The following is a 23,189-nucleotide window of genomic DNA, read 5'->3' as shown; positions in this document are numbered from 1 at the left end:
AATGCGTACTAAAAAAGAAAACAAGGCCACGGGAGTGGGAAGCTCAGTGGTGGTTGAGTATTTTGTTACTTTTAAGTCTTTGGGAAAAACCTCACATCAACTGCCTTTCTCTAAGAAAATGAAGAGTGACTTCAACTCCACCAAATAAAGCATGTATGATATAGGTCTCTTTCTCTTGACGGGAGCGGGGTGGGCTTGCGGAATACCTAGTGTATTCACCCAGATTTATTTATGTTTTTCAGCAGCCGAAGACTTCTTTTCTGTTATGCTTGATTGAGAGGGTTGTGTCTGCACCCAGTTCTGCCTGTGGCTTGGGCTAGTGTACTTTCTACTGCGCTCTATATTCTAGCTCTCTCGAGCTTGTACCCCGGCATTGTAATAACTTTTATTTAAACTCTGTACTAAGGAATGTGGTTACTAGCCTCCTGGGACTAGCAACTGTATCACATTTGAGTCCCAAAGGATCGGGACGCTTCACTGGGGGAAGTGCTCGTGTGCTATGGAGGCCGACGGCTAGAGGAAATAGAGAGAGAGAGGAGGTCGGCCTAGGGAGAGATGGTGACTGGTGTGGAGGAAGCCGAGAAGGAGCTTGGCTCCATGAGGTAGCGGCCAACAGGGCACCATGGAACAGGGAGCCGAGCGCCATGGGGTGAGCTTGGCCAGCGTCCATTGCATGGGAGTGGAGGCTCGCGTTCGGGTGTAGGAGAGTTGGGGAGGGACGCTCGGTAGAGAGAGGAGCAGCCATGGATGGAGCTCGGATAGGGGGAGGAAGAAGGCCGGCTGGAGATGTGGTGTCATGGATCTAGGGAGAAACTACTCATGTGCCTGCGGAGAAGAAGGGCGCGACTTCATACACTTGGGTTCAAGGGAAATAGAGAGGAGGGAGGTGATGCCTAGTCGAGCTCCAATGGGGCAAGGGCACCGAGCGCCATGGCGAGAAGGGGGAGCTGAGCTCCCTGCTTGCTGCCGTGTGCCACGGGATAGAGAGAAGAGGTGGCGTGGGAGGGGGGTCAGAAGGAAGAAGGTTGTGGCGGCTAGGGAAATTAGAGGGGTGGGAGTGCAAAAATGTCTCCAATTGCAAGGAGAGGGCTCCTATTTATAGAAGAAATCCTAGGGTTAGGGTTTCAAATGGGGCCAAATGGGTTAGCATGGACTTGGCCCAAATCCAAAACCGGCTGCACTAATTATTTTCATTTTATTTTATGGTGTTCGAGTAAGCGCGAATTATCGATAATTTTAACTGCTAATTATCTGAACACTAATTATTAGCCTCGTGCGTAATTCAGTCTGATAACGTGCATGAACTGGATTATGAAACCGAGTGAGTTCTAAACGTGATGTTCTATTTTGGTTTTTTGGAACAGAGTTCCAAAATAGGTAGCGATTAACTTGGCTCGGTTGTTTTTCTTTTGTCGGAGAAGGCGAATCGTGACATTTTAAAATCACTACCGATACGGGGTTTGAGTCTGATTCGGACATAGAGATATTAGGCAGAGTCGGATAAGAATTGATTAGAGACCGACATAACAGAGCATTCCGTTTGGAAGAACAGATCCGGATAAAATAGTCAGACATAGATCGAAGGTCGTGGAATTGGACTCGGACTCAGATCAAATAACAGCCATTGAGAGTTTGATTAAATGTGCTTTAGATGAGATTTTTAAATCGAGATTGATTATCGAGTTTGCATTCGTGCCGAGAAATAAAAGTTCTAACAGGCTCCAAATTTGGCCTTTCTAGAGATCGAAGAAATTCAAAATTTGGTGAAACCTTCACAAGAAACTTTGATAAATGGAGATAAACGCGATCGAGAAATAGAAATTTTTACTGAGCATCCGAGATTAGGATAAATCTCTCGACATAACACGAAACAGACACCTGGGGTGTCACAGCCTTCCCCCTTAAAAGAATCTCATCCCGAGATTCGAACAAAGACTCTTAAAGGTGGAGAAGCATGTAACTCCCAGGATGATGGTTGATGCCAATCCGTAAGATGCAATGAGACAAGATACTGAAGATAGATTTGGATAGAACATCGCGACATATTGAGACAAAATGCAGCGATCACTTTAAGAGAATATCCACAAAAGATAGCACATCAGTATAGTCTCGTAATGGACCACGACTATTAACCGTGATACCAGCGCGTGCCGAGCAGCTCAACCATGTGTGCACCCATAGGAGGCTCTCAGTTTCGTCACGACACCATCATTCCACTTCTAACTCGATGCAGCAGCATGGATCAAACAGTCTCATTAGCTGCGAGAAGCAGACGATTCGAATCGAGTTTTAACCTTGCAAGGTAAACCTAAACACACGACGTGGCAAGGCACTCCGTCCCCACACACATCAACCGTCCCCATCAATTCCCTGGCAACAGAAAGGGGCTCACCGCCTTGGCATACAATGCCCCACTGACCCCGGTTGCCGCCGTGCAGTGACCGCACTTGTACCCACCATATCCGGAATGGGAGACCACGTCTCAGGACGTGTGAGGAGAGCAGTCTGCGGGCAGGTTCACTCAGGTACTAGGCTTACCGATTTACCATATTTCTCGGCATGTGTTTAGTACGTTCAAACGCTTGACTCAGGGTATCACACATTAATCCTTATTCCAATTTTTCATCTCGTAGACAACACATCCCCATGGATCATTGTCCACAGACCATCATCATTCCGATATAAAAATGGATACAACCAATTCGTGACCTCGCATGAGTGCTAGAAACATCACTCGACTTCTACCGAGATCCCTAATTAGCAAAGCAGCTACTCGACCTAGCATACTAGTATCCATCTCAAAAGGAATCTTGAGTTCATGCAACTAGGGTTTCAGACAACTCCTACACTTAAGTGTACAGTACAAGCCTACAAACATTAAGTGTAGTAAAATAGCATATATAACGGTTATGCATAAAACCGGGGCTTGCCTGGAATTCAACACTAGATAGTGTTTGCTAGGGGATACTCGTTTGGCGAGCATACATTGGTTAAGTCCATGATTCTTTAGGTCGTCCATCAGCTGCATCTTGTGGTTGGCACCACATCACTTGCACGATCATCATCTCTCGGTACTAACTGAGATGCATGATGCATATGTATGAATACGATGAAATATATCACCAGATATTCAAATACACGGTAGCAAACTAAATACTAATTAGTAAGACACTGTAACAACTATACGCAAACGCTAGTTATTTATGTGTCATTGGGCACATGTAAACACTACCATTGGAAAGATGACGACACTTACTATACTTAACCAACACAAACATGACATCACAAGTATGAACATTTATTTAATTTGCTACGGCTTTTCATTAGTTCTTCTATTAATCACACAAAAGCATCCCAAACACAAGTTTAACAGAGGACATAGGCATCAATGTCTATGAAACTCCTATATCACAATCAACTAGAGAAAGAAACATATAAAACATGACACACATGCATTATTGAGCTTAGTCATGGCAAGTCTACATTAATTAAGTGCTAACCAAACATTTTTAGCAAAAGGGTGAACGCAACAATCAAATGAGCACTTGCAGATTTTTGGACAGCAACACAACAGTTACTTGTTTTAATCATAACTCTTCAAATATTAATCCAAAAATAGCAAACTAGGACTTTCTGTAAATCTTAAAAAGTGCTGTACAACTTTGGCATTTTTACCTCAACACGATTCAACACTTAGCAAGGTCAAAAAGTGCTAACACCACATCTCTGTCCAGATTTGGACAGATTCAGACTTGCGACTTCAAAAATTCATAACTAGATATTCATGCACCCAATTCAGGTGATCCCAAATTTTCTGGAAAGCTAATAAAATTTTCTACAAATAATTTATAAACAACTTAAGGTGATTCAATACGTACTTAAGGATAAAAGACATTAGAATGCTTTGCTGTCCAGATTTAGACAGATTCAGACTTCACACATCAAACACCTATGACTTAATCTTTAGACCACCAAAAAGAGTGATCGAAGACTATTTGGAAAGCTTAGCAAAAGTACTACATAACGTTTATAATCACCAAGAAGTGATTCAATGTTTAACCAAATCAAATAATGCAGTTTTCGAAATCTATTCTGACAGTGGACAGAACACAGCAACCATTTTGTAAAATTCATAACTCTTGAACTATCAGGCCTATGGTTATGCAATTTTAACACAAGCAAGATAAGAAAAGCATCTACAACTCTCTTATAACGACCATGAACTGATTGTAAAATTAACTTAAGCAAACAATGCAATCTCTGAAATTTGTACTGAAATTGGACAGATTCAGTTACTGAACTTGTGAAAACATAACTTCTAAACGATCAGACTTATGGCTGTCAAATTTTAACACAAGCAAGATAATAAGGTTATCTACAACTCTTTTATATGAGTTTTCTATAGAAAATATAATTTAGTTCATCAAACATACAACACGACGAAAACAGTGCGTGCAGTCCTAACTACGAATATATTTCACTTCAGTTTTCACCTAGCCTTTACAATTACCATCCACTCGTTACTCTAGCTGTTTTAACACTTAACTATAGTTATTTAAATGATGGCATGATGGATATGAAGTCATGCCATCACTTCACCTTACAATCCAATTTTACTAAGCAATTCTGATCGAACTCGTCGACCGACCAATTGAATTCTAAACTATTTTTTGTATCACCGCTACACCACATATCACAAACATAGACTAATTCAATCATACTTCACATGGAAATTTATATAGAGTCGCAGAGTAACAATAATAATACACATAGGTAAGCGACATTTCTTTACGACTTTCAGCTAAGTCACCAAACAGACGACATGATGACTACGAAGGCATGTCACCATTTCATCACACCCATTCATCTCCTATATGTGCACTAATTCATTTCTTGCGACATACTCACTCACAATCAATCCTTACTACATAAAACATACATACTTCTTATTTATGCGCAGAACGTAACACTTTTTAAGATAAAATGTCATTATAAACACGTTACACATAATTGCATTACAAACTACTTGTCCACTCGAAAACATCTATTAGAAGTCATGAATACAACCGTACATTATATGTGATGTGAAATTCAATGAACGCCAGCATTGACCCGACTCATGACATAGAGGAAGCAATGACTACTTAGGCATGTCACCACTTCACTACATATGCCAAAAAATTTAACCACACCGACCGAACTTCTTATCGAGTAAAACCTATACCTCCAATCTACTCACTTCATCCCTAATTACAACTAGTCGGCTCCTGATTAACACACATGCGTACCAATTTCTCCTCTATGAACTTTATTCCACACAAAACATACTCGCGCACATACGTACTCATAGACTTATGCACAACAACGAAGCTAACAACCATCACATGACACACCTACTAAAAATATGAATCATCGTAACTATTCGATATATATATATATCCAATTTGTTCATCACGACAATTAGCCATGGTAAGAATTTTAGCTCACCATACCGAGTTGAGCTCCAAGTTGCAGGGGCGACGATGATCTATGGTTTGGCACTATGCCGATCACATGACGCGCATCCACCACGCAGGGTACTGATCGCAGGTGCGAGGAGTGGCAATCACGAACACGAGGAAGACGCGGCTCGATGAAAAACTCCATAGGGCTGCGAACTTTGGTGGTGGCGGCGTGCAGTGATGGCACAACATAGTGGAGGGACTCGGCTGGGCCTCCTGCACACAGCGAGCACGGTGCTGCAACGACCATGACACGACACGACGCGGTTGCGTAGCACAGACGCGCAGCGACGCGGCAAGCAGCTAGGTTGCACAAACTGTCGACACGTTGAGAGTGCGGAGGAGTGTCGACGATGAAGCGGAGCGTGTCCTGCAGGGGCGAAGTGTTGGCGCCGCTAGATGGAGCTCGGCTGCGAGCATCAGTGGGGGCGGGTTGGAGGGGCTTGACGGCGCTCGCCGCTGCTTGCTGGCGACGGAGCAGCGGCAAGGAACGCCAGAAAAAAGGAAGGAGCAGCGAGGGATGTGTCAGCCTGCTTGCTGGGTCTAGGGGACGGAAGAACAACGAGCACGGTGAGGCTGTGCAGCGAGTAGCGAGGACACAGGGAACAGCCATGGCGCTGTCCACGACACAACACCTCACTTAGGCATTTCATCGAACGCTTGGCACTCGCGCAGCGCTCGCAACGAGGGAGCAAGTTCGGCATAAGGCCTGCTCACGACGAGCTTGCCGGCGAGGGAACAAATGGAGGTGCAGGTGAGCTGCTTGAAGGCGAAGCCCGACATCCATGGTGAGGACATGTGCGCTTGCTGGGGAAGTGCTCGTGTGCTATGGAGGCCGACGGCCAGAGGAAATAGAGAGAGAGAGGAGGCCGGCCTGGGGAGAGATGGTGACTGGTGTGGAGGAAGCCGAGAAGGAGCTCAGCTCCATGGGGTAGCGGCCAACAGGGCACCATGGAACAGGGAGCCGAGCGCCATGGGGTGAGCTTGGCCAGCGTCCATTGCAGGGGGTGGAGGCTCACGTCCGGGTGTAGGAGAGTTGGGGAGGGGCGCTCGGTAGAGAGAGGAGCAGCCATGGATGGAGCTCGGATGGGGGGAGGAAGAAGGCTGGCTGGAGATGTGGCGCCATGGATCCAGGGAGAAACTACTCCTATGTTTGCGGAGAAGAAGGGCGCGGCTTCCTGCACTTGGGTTCAAGGGAAACAGAGAGGAGGGAGGTGATGTCTGGTCGAGCTCCAATGAGGCAAGGGCGTCGAGCGCCATGGCAAGAAGGGGGAGCTGAGCTCCCTGCTTGCTTCCGTGTGCCACGGGACAGAGAGAAGAGGTGCCGTGGGAGGGGAGAGAAGGAAGAAGGATGTGGCGACTAGGGAAAATAGAGGGGTGGGAGTGCAAAATGTCTCCGATTGCAAGGAGAGGGCTCCTAATTATAGAAGAAATCCTAGGGTTAGGGTTTCAAATGGTCCAAATGGGCTGGAATGGAGTTGGACCAAAAGCCAAAACCGGTTGCACTAATAATTTTCATTTTATTTTATGGTGTTCGAGTAAGCGTGGATAATCGATAATTTCAAGTGCTAATTATCTGAACACTAATTATTAGCCTCGTGCGTAATTCAGTCTGATGACGTGCACGAACTAGATTATGAAATCGAGTGCGTTCTAAACGTGATGTTCTATTTTGGTTTTTTAGAACAGAGTTCCAAAATAGGTAGCGATTAACTTGGCTCGGTTGTTTTTCTTTTGTCAGAGAAGGCGAATGGTGACATTTTAAAATCACTGCCGATATGAGGTTTGAATCTGATTCGGACATAGAGATATTAGACAGAGTCGGATAAGAATTGATTAGAGACCGACGCAACAGAGCATTCTGTTTGGAAGTACAGATCCTAATAAAATAGTCGGACATAGATCGAAGGTCGAGGAATTGGACTCGGGCTCAGATCAAATAAAAGCCATCGAGAGTTTGATTAAATGTGCTTTAGATGAGATTTTTAAATCGAGATTGATTATCGAGTTTGCATTCGTGCCGAGAAATAAAAGTTCTAACAGGCTCCAAAATTTGGCCTTTCTAGAGATCGAAGAAATTCAAATTTTGGTGAAACCTTCACAAGAAACTTTGATAAATGGAGATAAACGCGATCGAGAAATAGAAATTTTTACTGAGCATCCGAGATTAGGATAAATCTCCCAACATAACACGAAACAGACACCTGGGGTGTCACATCCGCAAACAGACAGACAAACAGAAAGAACAAATCAAGTATTAGAGGTTATGTTAAGAGCTTGTGCTTTAAAGCATGGTAGAAGTTGGGATAAAAGTTTGCCTTATGCAGAATTCTCGTATAACAATAGTTACCAAGCAAGTTTAATGATGTCACCGTTTGAAGCACTCTATGGACGAAAATGTAGAACCCCGCTATACTGGAATCAAACGGGAGAAAGCCAAGTATTTAGTCTAGAAATTCTCCAAGAAGCAGAGAAGCAAGTGGAGTGTCAAAGAGAATCTGAAAACAACACAGTTAAGACAAAAAAGCTATGCTGACAATAGAAGAAGAGAATTGATCTTTGAAGTTGGAGACTTCGTATACCATAAGGTTTCACCAATGAGAGGAATGGAAAGATTTAAGGTTAAAGGTAAATTATCTCCTCGCTACATTGGCCCATTCAAATTTTTGGAAAGAAAAGATGAAGTAGCATATCAGTTGGAGTACTTGATAGTTTATCAGACGTGCATAACGTATTTCATGTATCACAACTTAAGAAATGCTTAAGAGTACCGGAGGGACAATTACTTATGGAAGAACTCAATGTTAATGAGGATTTGACTTATTCGGAGTATCCTATCAGAATTTTGGAAACATCTCGCAGAATTACTCGGAGTAAAGTTATCAACATGTGCAAAGTTCAGTGGAGTCATCATTCAGAAGATGAGACCACTTAGTAAAGAGAAGATGAACTTAGAGCAGAATTCCCCCATCAATTTTCAGAAGTTTCTTAATCTTGAGGACGAGATTCTTTTAAGGGCTTGTTTGGGAACACTAATTTCTCATGGGATTTTCATTTTCCCAAGGGAAAATGAACTAATTTTCCTTGGGAAATTGAAAATCCCATAGGAAATTAGTGTTCCCAAACTAGCCCTAAGGGGGTAGGTTTGTAACACCTCAAAACCATCAACTAAAAATAATCCATTTAGATTATTAGTGGTAATGATAGTAAAGATTTTTTTTCTTTCAACTGTTTGATCTTATATACCTTTAGAATATTTTTTGTTTGCTCCTAATTGATTGATGTTTGTTGTTATAAAATTTATTTTATGAAAACCCAATTAATTAATATGAGTACTTTGGTCCAAAAATAAACTCTTTAATGGTAATATTTTTGGTATAATTATTATGAATTTTTAGAAATATTTGAAAATATATTTATTTATAATTTTGGGAGATAAGGACAAATGAATAAAGAGGAAACCCTAGCCAAATGGCCCAACCACCTCACCCGCGCCCCCACTCATCCTCCCTCTCTCATCGTCGTGCGGGCCCCACCCACAGGCCTCTCCTCTTCCTCCAGCCACGCCGCCACCCTGGCCGTTGGCTAGACCATCCGCCCGGACCGTCCGCGCCGCACACAGCACCGCACACCCGCCCCGGCCGAGCCATTCACGCGCCCGACCCTGGCTCGCACCCGACCTCTCGACTCTCGTACTCTAGTAAGGGCTGCCTGTTCCCCATTCTCTTCCCCCCACTTTCTCCCCTAATGAAGCCACCGCCATTAATGACATTGATGAACGTCGATCGTCTCTCCCTCTCCCTAGCACTCTCTCCCCTCCCCCTCCTCCTCTATAAAAAGGGCAGCCGAGCTCCCCCTCTCCCCTGTCGAGCTCGCCCCCATCTCCTCTCCCTCGCCGAGCCGCGCCCTACGCCCTCGTCGTCGAACATCCGAGATCGACGAACCCCTGCGCGCCCACACCGGAGCCCGCCCGAACCGTTCGAGCCCTTGCCCGGACCGTCTGCGACTGTGCCGAGTCCCGTCATGTCGAGCCCTCGCGTCGATGCGAGCACCCGATTCACCCGGACTGTTCGCCACTACGCCTTGCTAGACCGTCCGCTCCATTCGCCGAACCATCCACCACTGTCTGTCATCGCCGTTCATCGCCAGGTTGAGAGCAATCTGAAAATAATTTTGTTAATTTTTAAAAAACATGTTTTGAACTAGTGTATGAAATTTTATAAATTATCGTATTGGAATGTTGGGATTTGAAATACATGTGTATGTGAATTATTGGTATATGTACGTGAATTGTTATTTGTCATGTATTTTGTTGACAATGAGTTTAGAATATTGGAGTAGAAAGAAGTATGGCAAAATTTGATAGACATGTGTTAGTGGTAAAAATATTGGATAAGTGATGAAGAAGACTTTGCAGATGATGTTGACGAGTACTAAGTCTAACCATGCGCCAGTCACCTTCCTGTGGAAGAGTGTCCATGTTTATTTCGTTGTACTTTGATGATCATACTTTTTAAGACATTTATGTCTAGATGATGTAATAAAGCTACTCTACTCTCTTTACACCTTTATTGCATTTTCTTTTGATCTATTACACTTGTGACGTCAACATATGTGTGGAAAATGGATCCTGGCACACATATGCTATGCATTCGGTTTTGCCCCCAAAATCGGGTGTGACAAGAAGAAACTTGACGAAGTCACTGAAAACTTTAATGTTGAGCAAGCGAAACATGAAATATCTGACACTGAATGATTCAAAGTACAAAAGAATGTTGAAGAGCTTCTTCAAGTGCAATACTCAACCTATGGATAATAAAAGAGAGGGATTAATCTTCTTATATGTATTGCCTTCTATTCATGATGAATATTAAGGAGCATATTTAAAGTGAGCAAAGTAACAAATGAAGCAACAAATCTATGCATCATGCTGGATTTTATTTGTTTGTGCATTTACTAGTAAAGATAAGATTAATACAAATATATTAATATTGAAATTAGGATCTAACCTAATTTGAAATCTAGAAGTTGATGATGGCATAGAAAATAATAGGAATAAAAATAATTAAACAGGTGGAGTTATATTCTTTTATTAGATTTTACAAGACTGAAAAAATTCAAAGCCGGGATTTGAATTGAGTTTTAGTCTTTGATTTGGAGAGAAAACAAGAAATTTTAAAAGAAAAAGAAAGAGGAAGTCGCTGGGACGCTACTTCCCATTTTAGCCTAGTAAACCCAATTCCGCGGCCTTCAACACGCGCGCGCCAAGCCCGTTCCAGCGCCGCGTGCACCGTACGAATGACCCATTGACAGGCCAGCTCTCCTGTTGGACTCTCGCCGTGCGCTCCACCATCTGTTGTGTCGCTGTGCTGGGGGGCAAGTGTCAGTACTGGAATGTAGCATCCCAAAAATTCAAATCCTGAAATTTTCTCAAACTCGCTCTAAATTCAAAATCAATTTCAAATTTCATTTCAAAATGTTTGTTTGCGAGTTGATATCAGCAAATAAAATATAGTGGTCTATATTCTCTCCAAAATCCTCCTCCAAATATCCTCCAAATATTTCCCCAGCGATCCCCCTCAAATTCTTTCCAGAAATACTGTCCAGATATTTCCCCAGTGATCCCCCTCAAATTCTTTCCAGAAATATTGCCCAAATATTCCACCAATATATCTCCAAGTATTTTCTTCCTAAGAAATACCTTCATAATCATTTTTCAAGTCCCTACAAATATTTTCTTCATAACTTTTCTCATGCTCATACGTATACGTATGCCTCCAGTGTCATACGGTGAGCTCTACAAGCTAATCTCACTTATACAAGACAAATACATGCTAATCTCCCACTAATCCTCTCATCCTCCCACTAATCCTCTCATCCCTCCCCCTAATCCCCCACCATTTTTATAAATAGAGGGGCAAGGGCCTCCTCTCATCCCACCCCAAGCCATTTCATGGCAACTCTCTCCCCCCCACACACACACCCACTCCATGTTCCACACAAGCACACACTAGCACAAGGATCGTTCGGTCGTTCTTCGATCGTTCGTCCCCCTGTTCTTAGTTTGTTTGTTCGTTCGTCCGATCGTTCATGGTTCGTTCATCCGTTCGTCCGATCGTTCGATCGTTCGTCCGTTCGTTCGTCCAAATAATCTTTTTCCTGCCGTTATGCTGCCGAAATTCTGATCGTTCGTTCGTTCGATCATTCGATCGTTCATCGTTCGTTCATAGTTCCTATTCATCGTTCATCGTTCGTTCATAGTCCATATTCATCGTTCTTCTAGATAATCATTGTCCTGTCGTTATGCTGCCGAAATTCCGATCGTTCGTTCGTCCGATCATTCGATTGTTCGTCCGTTCGTTCGTCCAAATAATCTTTTTCCTACCGTTATGCTGCCGAAATTCTGATCGTTCGTTCATTCGATCATTCGATCGTTCATCGTTCGTTCATAGTTCCTATTCATCGTTCATCGTTCGTTCATAGTCCCTATTCATCGTTCTTCCAGATAATCGTTGTCCTGCCGTTATGCTGCCGAAATTCCGATCGTTCGTTCGTCCGATCATTCGATCGTTCGTCCGTTCGTTCATAGTTCCTATTCATCGTTCATCGTTCGTTCATACGACTATTCACCATCACTATTCACCATTACTATTCATCGTTACTATTCATCATCAATAGTATTCATCGACACTATTCACCATCGTTACTATTCATCGATCATCCGATCAACCTAAATTTCAACTACTCATCCATCATGCTGTCCAGTCCACCTAAGACCAGCCAGACCCATATTCCAGTCATACGAACTCCAGTGACTGTGATTTTCCTTCCAGTAGGGAACTTCCCATCTGGTCACCCATCCCAGGTTTATCCAAGTTGAGCACGCTTAAAACTTTAAGATTCCTTTGAACCAGGCTTCCAAACTCTGATTCCAACAATTCTTGTTTCTAAATTCTTATCAAATTATTCCCTATCCAACCATGGCATCCCTTAAGCATGGTTCATATTCCAGAAAACTTCCAAAAATACTCTTGTCCCATATTCTGCCTATCATTTCCCTGTTCAGGCTAAGTCAGACGATTCACTCGTCACTATTCTCACCAACAGTGAACTTCACTGGGCTACACCACATACACTCAGCTATAAATACACCCAGCTACCCTCTCCCTCTCCACACACACTCAACACCCTCAGCCAAGGCAAACACCCCACCCACTCAGTTACTCTGCTCTGTCGGCTACACGCATAGTGTCGCTTCGCCTCCAGTCCACCCTCCTGGTAAGCACCTCCGCTCCACCACCAGTAATATCACAACACCACATGACACAGATTCTACTCAAGACTCTACCCATCCATATATCACTATTCTGACCACTATACTAAATATTTGTTGGTATACTTGCTTGTTTGTATGTTTGCTTATTCATGTTGCATAATTTTCGGAGCGTTCGTGTCGTCTCGTGGAGGCCAGATCTACAAGTCTACGCCAGGCAGTGGAGCTAGAAGCCAGTTCCGTGAGCTCCCCTTCCCCCTTCGCCGAACAAGCACGATAAGCTCACTGGATCCCTTTGATGCATAAATTACCTATGATTTTTCAACCACAACCCCCAGCCTGTTATTTTATGCATGATATGATTTTGAGACAAGTTATTATGGCCACCCAAGCCGCTTGCCGCAATCAATCCTTGATATATTTGTTACAAATGATTTGAGAAAAGGTGTGAGTTTTCAAAAGAAAATGCTTTTCAAAATGTGTATGATGAAGGGTTTTCACCCTTATCACCTTGTGAGTGGGATAATCAGAGACTCCCTGGTTTAGGGGAGGGCCTAAGGTGATGGCTCAGCTGGTTTAGGCGTGAGTAGAAGGATTGTCCTCTCGTTTAAGGACCGGTTTGTCATCTTTCACTACATGTACTCATGATAAGTACAACCACTCGAGACTGTGTGGGCAGTCACTCAATCTGAACTCGTACGGTCCAACCCCAGGGTTATGAAGGCTGGGGAGCACCGGGGGGATAAGGAGGGGGAATGTTTTGTCCGGTTTGGACATGGCGGTGGCCTGACTCCTTCCGGTATAACCGTTAAGGTTAGGACGTGCGAGGAAAGAAAGAGATTCGGATTCGGATCTCATTGGCTATGAGATCGCAGAGCTGGACTAGTGGGTAAAGTGTACCCCTCTGCGCAGAGTTCAAACCTATTCGAATAGTCTGTGTCCACAGGAATGGACGAGTCTGGTGTGGTATGGCAATTAGAGTTTTGTTTTAAAAAAAGGGGCGCGTTTGAGAAAAGTGGTTTTTAAAAAGGTCTGGCGGTTGAGCCGTGAGCTATGGTGGACGGGAAGTCCAGTAGCTATTTTTGAAAATGAAAACCAGTGGGAAACTGTTGAGATACCTGGATGGTTTAGTCTAGGGGATTTTGTTCTATATTGAAAAAAACTTCCTGCTCCTTTGGGAGAGGATGCGCTTTGAAAAATACAAAATGTTTTACAAAACAATCCTGCATAAAATATAGTTGTTTCTGCAAAATATTTTGAGCTCCACATATTCCATGCATTATATCTGATTTCCCCATTCCGCGGGTGAAGGTGGGCTGCTGAGTACGTTTGTACTCACTCTTGCTTATTTGTTGTTTTTCAGAAAAAGGAGATCGGGTAAGAGTTACACCTGTTCCCAACCTTGCCTGTGGCTGTTGGACCGCTTATTTGCTTCGCTGCGTATATTGGGCTGCTTCAGCCCCACTCTGATGATATGTCCCGTGTTGTGGACCAACTCTTAAAGTTGATCGCCACCTTTATAAGTTTGTCTCGTTTAAGCAGATCTGGAACTATCTGATGTATAAATGTGTTTAATAGCCTCCTAGGACTAGTAATTGTATCACATTTGAGTCCAAGAGGATTGGGGCGCTTCATGGAATCCGGTTCCCATGCACGGACTTGACTTCGTGTCATCGTTGGGTGGGACCACCCCATCAACTCTATCCTCCCCTGTCAACCACTTCTCCGACTCGTCGACTGGAATCCCGTAGGTGGATTTGGCAACGGGTCGCGCGGGGTCCACCGTGGCCGCACCTTCACAGCTATATAAAACACCCTCACGGCTATCTGTTCCCCGCTTCTTCTTCCTCGTGCTCATGCCATTCCTACAGTCGAGTCGCGCTGTCGACCTTGGACCACTCCTTTCCGGTGGACTCCATCTGCCCCGCATTGATCAACCTGCCCCTAAACCAGTAATCACCGCTTAGCCACGCTCCATCGAAATCTCCGTGCCTATGCTACCACAAGATTGTCGTGGACCTCACCGTCGGACGCCCGCTTGCCGCACTACTATGCGTCGAGGGTAGACTGCATCTCTCCTCACGTCGCGTCATCGTTCGGGTGAGACCAGTTACTCCTTTTCGCTCTCCTTCGCGTTGTTTGCTGCGTGGTACTCATTAGAATCTGGCGTCGGGCTACCGGACTCTAGTAGTGAAGCTTGCCGAAGTCTAGGCATGGTGCCACCGTGGAGGGAAGACGCGATGCCGCCGCTACCATTCGGCGGTGGCTTGTTGGCATCAACCGTTGGATGGCAACTGACTGGTTGGGATTAGAAAGGGGGATACCGTTTTGTAGGGTGAAATGATGATCGTGGATCTGCTACCAGACGGTCTGATACGACTTAGTCATAATTAAAACAAAACTGTTGATCCTCGATCATGTGGTCGTCATCGCACACCAGCTCGGGGGATCGCGATCTAATATGAACCACACACTTATGATCGGATGACTATGAGTCAATGATACCCCTTCGGCCGAGTAGTTTTACAATGAGGCCCTTAAAGTTTTCTATAATCATCCCGCCATCTGTAATCGTTAGAAAATAATTACGACTGTGTCCTAGATTTTATGGTTTCAACCCCAGGTCTTACAAAATTTAGGCACGCAGTATAGAACACTAGTAAATGGAATAAATTAAATCAAAAAATACTTTTTAGTATAAAAATAATTACAGAATCTTGTTTAATTCATAGCAAATCCATTTTACTCCTTTTTGATCCATTCCAGTTGCATTAATTTTGTTTTAATATAGTTTATCATCTGGTAACCCTGTTTAGTCATGAAACATAGATTAAATTTATACAATTAATTTATTCTATACTAAACACTTAATAACTTCGGAAAACGTAACTCGTTAACCGTAACTCCAAATTTAGTGATTCTCGAACCTACGATCTCATTACGATGCGTAGAATATTATTATGCAGTATGTTCTCATGTTTTGTGTGATGTTAATTTCTCCTGTACCATGTTTGCTTGTATTGTTGCGAGTAGATAGGCAAGTGACTGAGGACCTAGAGGCTCATCAGGTGGAAAATACTAAGCAGGAGCTCGTTGAAGGCAAATTATGCCCTTGATCACTTCTATTTACCCAATAATGTTTCTGTTAATCATTATGATCTGCATAGGTTAATTTTGATGGGACCCAATAGGTCACCCTAGTTTGGCTATCTTTATACCTTGTTTACCACTGAAATTTTTGGTAGTACCTGCTATTTCTTTATGTGGTTTTGGGTGTTAAGATACACATTATTCATGACCATGCTTTTATTATCAATTTTTTATTTAATTGGAACATGGTGCGACCACCCGGCAAAACAGTGCTACCACAAGGGTGGCATGGGACGCCCTTGGCTGACTAACTAGGAAAGCTAGTGGAGGACTACCTTACCCGAAAGGGGCAAGGGTAGTAGGGAGTGGTCGGCATAGGGAGGTTCTCGGGTTGATTTTGATACGATGGCTTTTCAGACGAGGGATTCCTATGTTGCGCTCCCTAGAAACTGTAGCGGGTTTTCTGAAGCTAGTGGAACTTTGTAAAGGCCTCATAGTGTTACCCTACCTCGCTTCATTGGTAGAGGTGTATGGGATTCATGACCCCTTGGCAGATGGGTAACATGGCATCTGGGTAAAGATGTGCAACCTCTATAGAGTGTAAAACCGGTATATCAGTTGTGCTCACGGTCATGAGTGGCTCGGACCCTCACATGAGTAACTTATGGAATTAAATTTAATTGGTCATTTGCATCACATTGTGGTTTATTATTAATTTGATCTATTATTACTCTGGTTTGGTATATACTTACATTTAGTAACTGCTAATATAATTTGACCAACTTATTAAAATCAATGCTCAGCTTTAACCATTATTTGTTGATCAGCCTTCGGTTATGTTCATAACACAAGGAAGATAACAATGTCAATCACCTTCGGCTATGTTCATAACACAAGGACAGAGCAAGTTGTTTTTGACATTGTTGATATGGAATATCCCTACAATTCAATCATTGGTCGAGGGACATTAAATGCCTTCGAAGCAAATACTTCATCCAACATATCTATGCATGAAGACACCATCTAACCAGAGCCCCATAACTATGCATGGAAGTCAAGAGGCTGCTAGAAAGGGCCAAAGGGAACTGGACAGATTCAAAGGCTATCCATAATATAATGAAGCCAAAGCTCATCAACAATATAAGCATAAAAGAGATAAGGCTGCCTCAGCAAACCAACCAAAGCCCATGCTTCTGTGTGAAGATATAGCCGAGCAGAAGGTGTTGCTGGGGTCTCAATTGTCTATTGAACAAGAAAAAACTTTGTTGAGGTTTCTGTTTAACAACAAGGATGTCTTTGCTTGGTCAGCCAATGATCTTTGTGGTGTCAATAGAAATGTCATTGAGCACTCACTTAATGCAGATCCGATAATCAGGCCAAGGAAGCAAAAGCTTCGGAAGATGTCCGATGACAAAGCCAAAGGTGCAAGAAATGAAGTCAAAAGTCTCCTGAGTGCCGGAGTAATTAGAGAGGTGACATATCTAGAGTGGCTAGCCAAAACTATGATGGTGAAGAAGGTCAATGGAAAGTGGAGGATATGCATCGATTTTACGGATCTCAACAAGGCATGTCCGAAGGATGAGTTCCCTTTGCCAAGAATAGACTCCCTTGTGGATGAAGCAGCTACTTCGGAGCTCATGAGTCTATTGGACTGCTATTCAGGCTATTATCAAATCTGGATGAAGAAGGAAGATGAGCCTAAGACAAGCTTCATAACCCCTAGTGGGACCTACTATTAGCTTTGGATGCCCGAAGGGCTCAAGAATGCCAGAGGAAGCTTCAGCAGAATGACTGCCAAAGTCCTTAGCTCTCAGATTGGCAGGAATGTTCTAACATATGTCGATGATATCATAGTGAAAAATACCAAGCAAGAAAATCACATCACCGATTTACAAGAAACATTTGCCAATTTTAGATAGGCCGGCCTCAAGCTCAACCCAGAGAAATGTATCTTCGGAGTGAAGAAGGGAAAATTTCTTGGGTGTCTTGTGTCAACAAAAGGAATTGAAGCTAACCCAAACAAGATAGAAGCTATTCTTCAGATGGAGCCACCAAAATCAAGAAAAGGTGCCCAGAGATTGGCATCATTGAATAGATTTATTTCAAGATCAGTAGAGAGGAATTTGTCATTCTTCGAAGTGCTGAAATCAGCCAAAGTCTTTCTATGGGGACAAACACAGCAAAAGGCTTGCGAAGAGCTGAAGCAATATCTAATAGAATGGACAACATTGACTCCACCTTCGTCAGGAGCCCCATTGCTACTGTATGTAGTTGCTTCTCACGCTGCAGTTAGTGCAGCGTTGGTGCAAGAGAAACAAGATGGCCAAGCTTTAAAAGCAAGTGCCAGTGTACTTCGTCTCTGAAGTACTTATTAGTCCGTCAAAAAGAAATTACACAGTGCTGGAGAAGGTACTATATGATGTATTGATGGCCTCCAGAAAGCTTCGGCATTATTTCTAGTCATACCATATTATAGTACCTTCTTCTCAGCCTCTCAAGGACATAATAAGGAACAGAGAATCCACGGGAAGAGTTGGAAAGTGGGTCGCAGAGCTGAATGAATTCACTATTGATTATGTTCACAGGTCTTCAATCCAATCCCAAGCATTAGCAGACTTCATTGCTGATTGTACGCCAGGGGCTCAGGACGAACAAAGAACAAAAGATACCGAAGCTTGGACAATGTTCTATGATGGGTCATGGGGAACCTTTGGTGTAGGTGGATCTACTATCCTAATTTCACCATCTAAGATCATAACCTATTACGCAGCCAGACTAGAGTTCAACTGCACAAATAACATTGCAGAATACAAAGCCCGTCTCTTGGGGCTTCGAAAACTCAAGGCAATGGGAATAAGAAGGGGAATCCTCAAATTTGATTCATAGGTTATCACAGGCCATATCGATAAAAGCAGCAAAGCAAGAGAAATATTTGGATATAGTCTGAAGAATGGAAGCCTCTTTCGAAGGCTTCTGAGTAAAGAATATCCCAAGAGGAGAGAAACTGAGTATGCAGATCTATTAGCAAAGTCAGCGGTACATGGGCTCCCACTACCTTCGGAAGTATTCTTTGAAACAATAAATGCACCTTCAGTCCAGCTCATGGAGTGAGCCGTGCTTACAATCTCACCAGTGCACAGTGAAGATTGGAGGACTAAGATTGTATCTTTCTTGCAAGGCAATTATCCTTCGGACGACGAAGTTTATATAAAAAAATGGAAGCCAGGACAAGGCCTTACATGATCATAGAAGGAGAATTGTATAAACAAGGAGTTTGTTCTCCATTAATGAAAGAAATACATGCAGGGTTATGCAGAGCTCATATTGGGTCCAGGCCTTTGCTTGGAAAAGTTTTCAGACAAGGATTTTATTGGCCAAAGGCAGCTTTGGATGCAGCAGATTTAGTTCAAAAATGTGAAAATTGCCAGAAGTGTGCTAGAGACCAAAAACAACCTTTGCCTTTAACTCAGCTAATCCAACCCACTTAGCCATTGCAAAGGTGGGGCCTAGATTTATTAGGCCCACTTCCACCAGCACAAGGAAATTTAAAATATGTTGTGGTAGCGGTGGAGTATTTTTCAAAGTGGATTGAAGCTAAACCTCTAGCTACAATCAGTTCGGCCACGGTCCAGAAGTTTTTCTAACCGAATATTGTATGCCGGTTCGGTGTGCCGAAGGCCATTACAGTTGATAACGGAACTCAGTTTGATGCTAAGACATTCAAAACTTTTTATGACCAAATTGGTACAAAAATACATTTTTGCATCTATGAGGCATCTAGAATCAAATGGACTGGTAGAACGAGCTAATGGAATCATAATAACAGGAATAATGAAGTCAATCTTCAATCAGCCAAAAAGAAAGTGGCCAGATGAATTAATAAAAGTGGTACGGAACCACAATACTTTTGTCTCAAGATCAACAGGATTTACCCCATTCAAGCTTTTATTCGGTAATGGAGCAATAACACAGGAAGAAACAAGAACAGGATCGATAAGGACCTCAGCTTCGGCACAAGACGAAGAGGATTGTAAAATAACAAAAGACACCATAGAAGGGACCAAACTTCAGGCAATAGATCACATCAATAAGTATCAAGCTGAAATAGTCAAGTGGTGAGATTGGAAGGTAAGATTAAAGAACATCAAGCCAGGACACCTGGTACTTTGGAGAGTGGCGAGCATCAGAGATATCATGTGTAAATTTTGTAATTTTCTTGCTTTTCCCTATGGAACCCTTTTCCTTTCAAAAGGGGAGAAAGATTTTTAATGGGGCCATAGGTTGTAATTTTTATTTTTTCTTGTGTAGCCCTGTGCAATACAAGGGCCAGATTCCCCCACATGTAAAATGTAAAGATCCGGGATTACACCATCGAGTGTAAAAAAGTATGAAAAAGCTTCAAATTCATTCCTAAGGGAATGCAGAGCTAAAATGTCACCTAGGTGAAAGGTGAAGAAGCTCCAAAGTCGTTCGTAAGGGGATGCAGAGCTTAAATGCCACCTAAGTAAAAGGTGTAGAAGCTCCAAAGTTGTTCCAAGGGGATGCAGAGCTTAGCTCCAAAGTCGTTCCCAAGGGAATGCAGAGCTGAAGAACCACCTAAGTAAAAGGTGAAGAGACTCCAAAGTCGTTCCTAAGGGGATGCAGAGTCTGGGTATGTGTTTGTGTGAGTTTTTTACGTTCGGCATACATTTGCACGCTTCATTACATCATCCTTTTGCATTCATACAAACATGCATTAAACATCCGTAGATTCATCATCGTGACATAAGGCATAAAGCATTAACGGGAAAAGCGAAGGTTTCTATATACGAAGATGCTTCGTCTCATTGTATATGAGGGAGCCGATGTTTGATTCTGCTAAAAAGGTGCTTCATTGTGAACGAAAAGAAGGAAAGGTGTTTTTCGCCTTTGGCTCAAAAAGCTACGAACGTTGATTTCGTCCACAGCTAAGCAGATAACACATGAATGAAAGGTAAAATAGCATTACAAAGCATTTACAAATATTTACAACTATTTGTTTATAGTCAATTACAATTCTTCATCAAACAATACATCTCTTTCCATAAAGAGTTTCCAAAAGTGTTTTTGTAGATACTAGCAAACAAAGATTCCGAAGTCTCCTCTAATGCTTCAGATATAGCTTTGGCCCACTAGCTTTTGGCATCGTCATCCTGAAGAATGACAAAGGCAGGTATTGAGGAGCATGGTAAGATAAAATATAAAATAAAAGCACAAAGGTAAAGAGATTTTTTATAACTTGTTGAGCAAGTTTCGAGCTTTTTCTCTAGCCAGTTCTCGACCGCCCTTTGCCTAGATCTGGGTAATAAATCTATTGCCTATGCTTCGGGCTTCAGCCGGAATGTCAATAAGGTCAGATTGAGACATGCTGAAGTTTGGCCTGTTGACGGCCCTTGCATAATTGCATCCGGCTTTTATGAAAGCAACAAATGTTCCACGAGAAGCTACTAGCGCACAGAAATCACTGCGGACAGTTATGACTTCATCGAGGACGCCAACTTCTTTCTCAATGCATTCAAGTGCTCAGTGGATATCTTCGGCAGAAAGATTGGCTTCTTCAGACGCGGCTCCGACTGAATTGAAGATACTTTTTAGCCGAGCAGTGCATTGGGTTGTAAAGCTGAAGCATTTATTGTTAAGAGCTTTAAGCGTTTCATTCAATTTTAGGTTCTTCTCAGCTTCAACCTTGATTGTCATATTTAAAGCTTTGGTTTCATGGCTGAACCGGCTTGAGTTCTCTTCCAAAAGCGTTTGAGTTTCCTTCAGCTCTTTGCTTAATTTCTCATTTTGAGCCCGAGCTTCGGCAAGTGAGCCTTCGGTTGAGTGCAGCAGGCTATCTTTTTCTTTCAAAGAATCTTCAAGTTTTCTGATCTTATCTTCAAAGCCTTCAATGACAATTTCATTTTTCCTATCTTCGTCATCTTGTTGCATCTTCAAGGCTTTGCTTAGCAATAAACTCTGAAAAACGAACTAAAGTTAGAATACCTAAATCAACATGAAGTTATCGTTGATAACCTGTAAAGAAGTCTTACTTAAGTTTGAGTAAAATAAGCTGTTGGGGGTCTTCTTCCCCACCAAAGGTCCTCAAGACAAAAACACCTTTGGTAAAGTGATACTGAAGTCTTCCCTCCTTCTATCGAAGGTTTTCAAAACGAAGACCTCGCTTAGAAGCAACGATGCCAACTGGCGAAGCTACCATCAGCTTCGGTTTAGATCGAGCAGAGGATGAAAACACCAGATAGACCCTAGTAATTTAAGTTATGCCAATAAACAAATGTTGAGGGTCATGAATGTAATTTTACTCAGGCTGTGTCCTGTGCCTATAAATAGATGAACAGTAACCCTGTACTGTTCAGGCTGGATTGTAATCACTCTCTCGCGTTTTCACCTTCGAGCAAGCCAAAGGTATCAATGTAATATGAATTCTATGGATATTCATATACGTCTTATGGAATGCAAATATCAATGAATCAATGACTTGTATCTTTTATATTGGTATTTGTGTATTTCATTCTATTGATAACATTATGAAGGCATGTCCTTCATGACCTTCGTCTGATAATCATTGAATCCAAGGGGAACAATGCTTTGGGGGATGAAGGTCTTTAATCCTTAATAATTGTGTTGCCTTGTTCTTGATTCACAACATTTGAGAATGAGTTACCAACATTGGCGCCCACCTCCGGTGAACTCACTTCCACGACAGTGACAATGGCTTCGCAAGGAACTCAAGCCATGGCACCTTTGGCTATGAAGCTGGTACTCCCAATCACGGGCGGTTCAAGTTCTAAGCTAGCTAACAAGAAGCAGAAGAAAGAGGCACAAAGAACGGTACAACATGTTGGAGTACAAGGACCCTTCATCAAGTCCAAGTGGTCACACATACCAATCACCTTCTCCCAGGAGGACCTTCAGCTCAAAAATTATCCTCATAATGATGCAATGGTTATATCTTGTGTCATCAAGGGGTTTCTGGTACACAATGTCCTTGTAGACACAGGTAGTGCAGCAGATATTATCTTTGCAAAAGCTTTCCGGCAGATGCAAGAGCAGGATGATAAGATACATGATGCAACATATCCCCTCTGTGGTTTCGGAGGAAGGCAGATAGTGGCACTTGGAAAGATAACAATGTCGATTACCTTCGGCTATGTTCACAATACAAGGACAGAGCAAGTTGTCTTCGACATTGTTGATATGGAATATCCTTACAATGCAACCATTGGTCGAGGAACATTAAACGCCTTCGAAGCAATACTTCATCCAGCATATCTATGCATGAAGATACCATCAAACCAAGGTCCCAT

Source organism: Zea mays, chromosome 5 (genome assembly GCF_902167145.1).
Source record: "Zea mays cultivar B73 chromosome 5, Zm-B73-REFERENCE-NAM-5.0, whole genome shotgun sequence".
Classification (NCBI taxonomy): Eukaryota; Viridiplantae; Streptophyta; class Magnoliopsida; order Poales; family Poaceae; genus Zea; species Zea mays.
Note: the sequence above shows the minus strand (reverse complement) of the source record.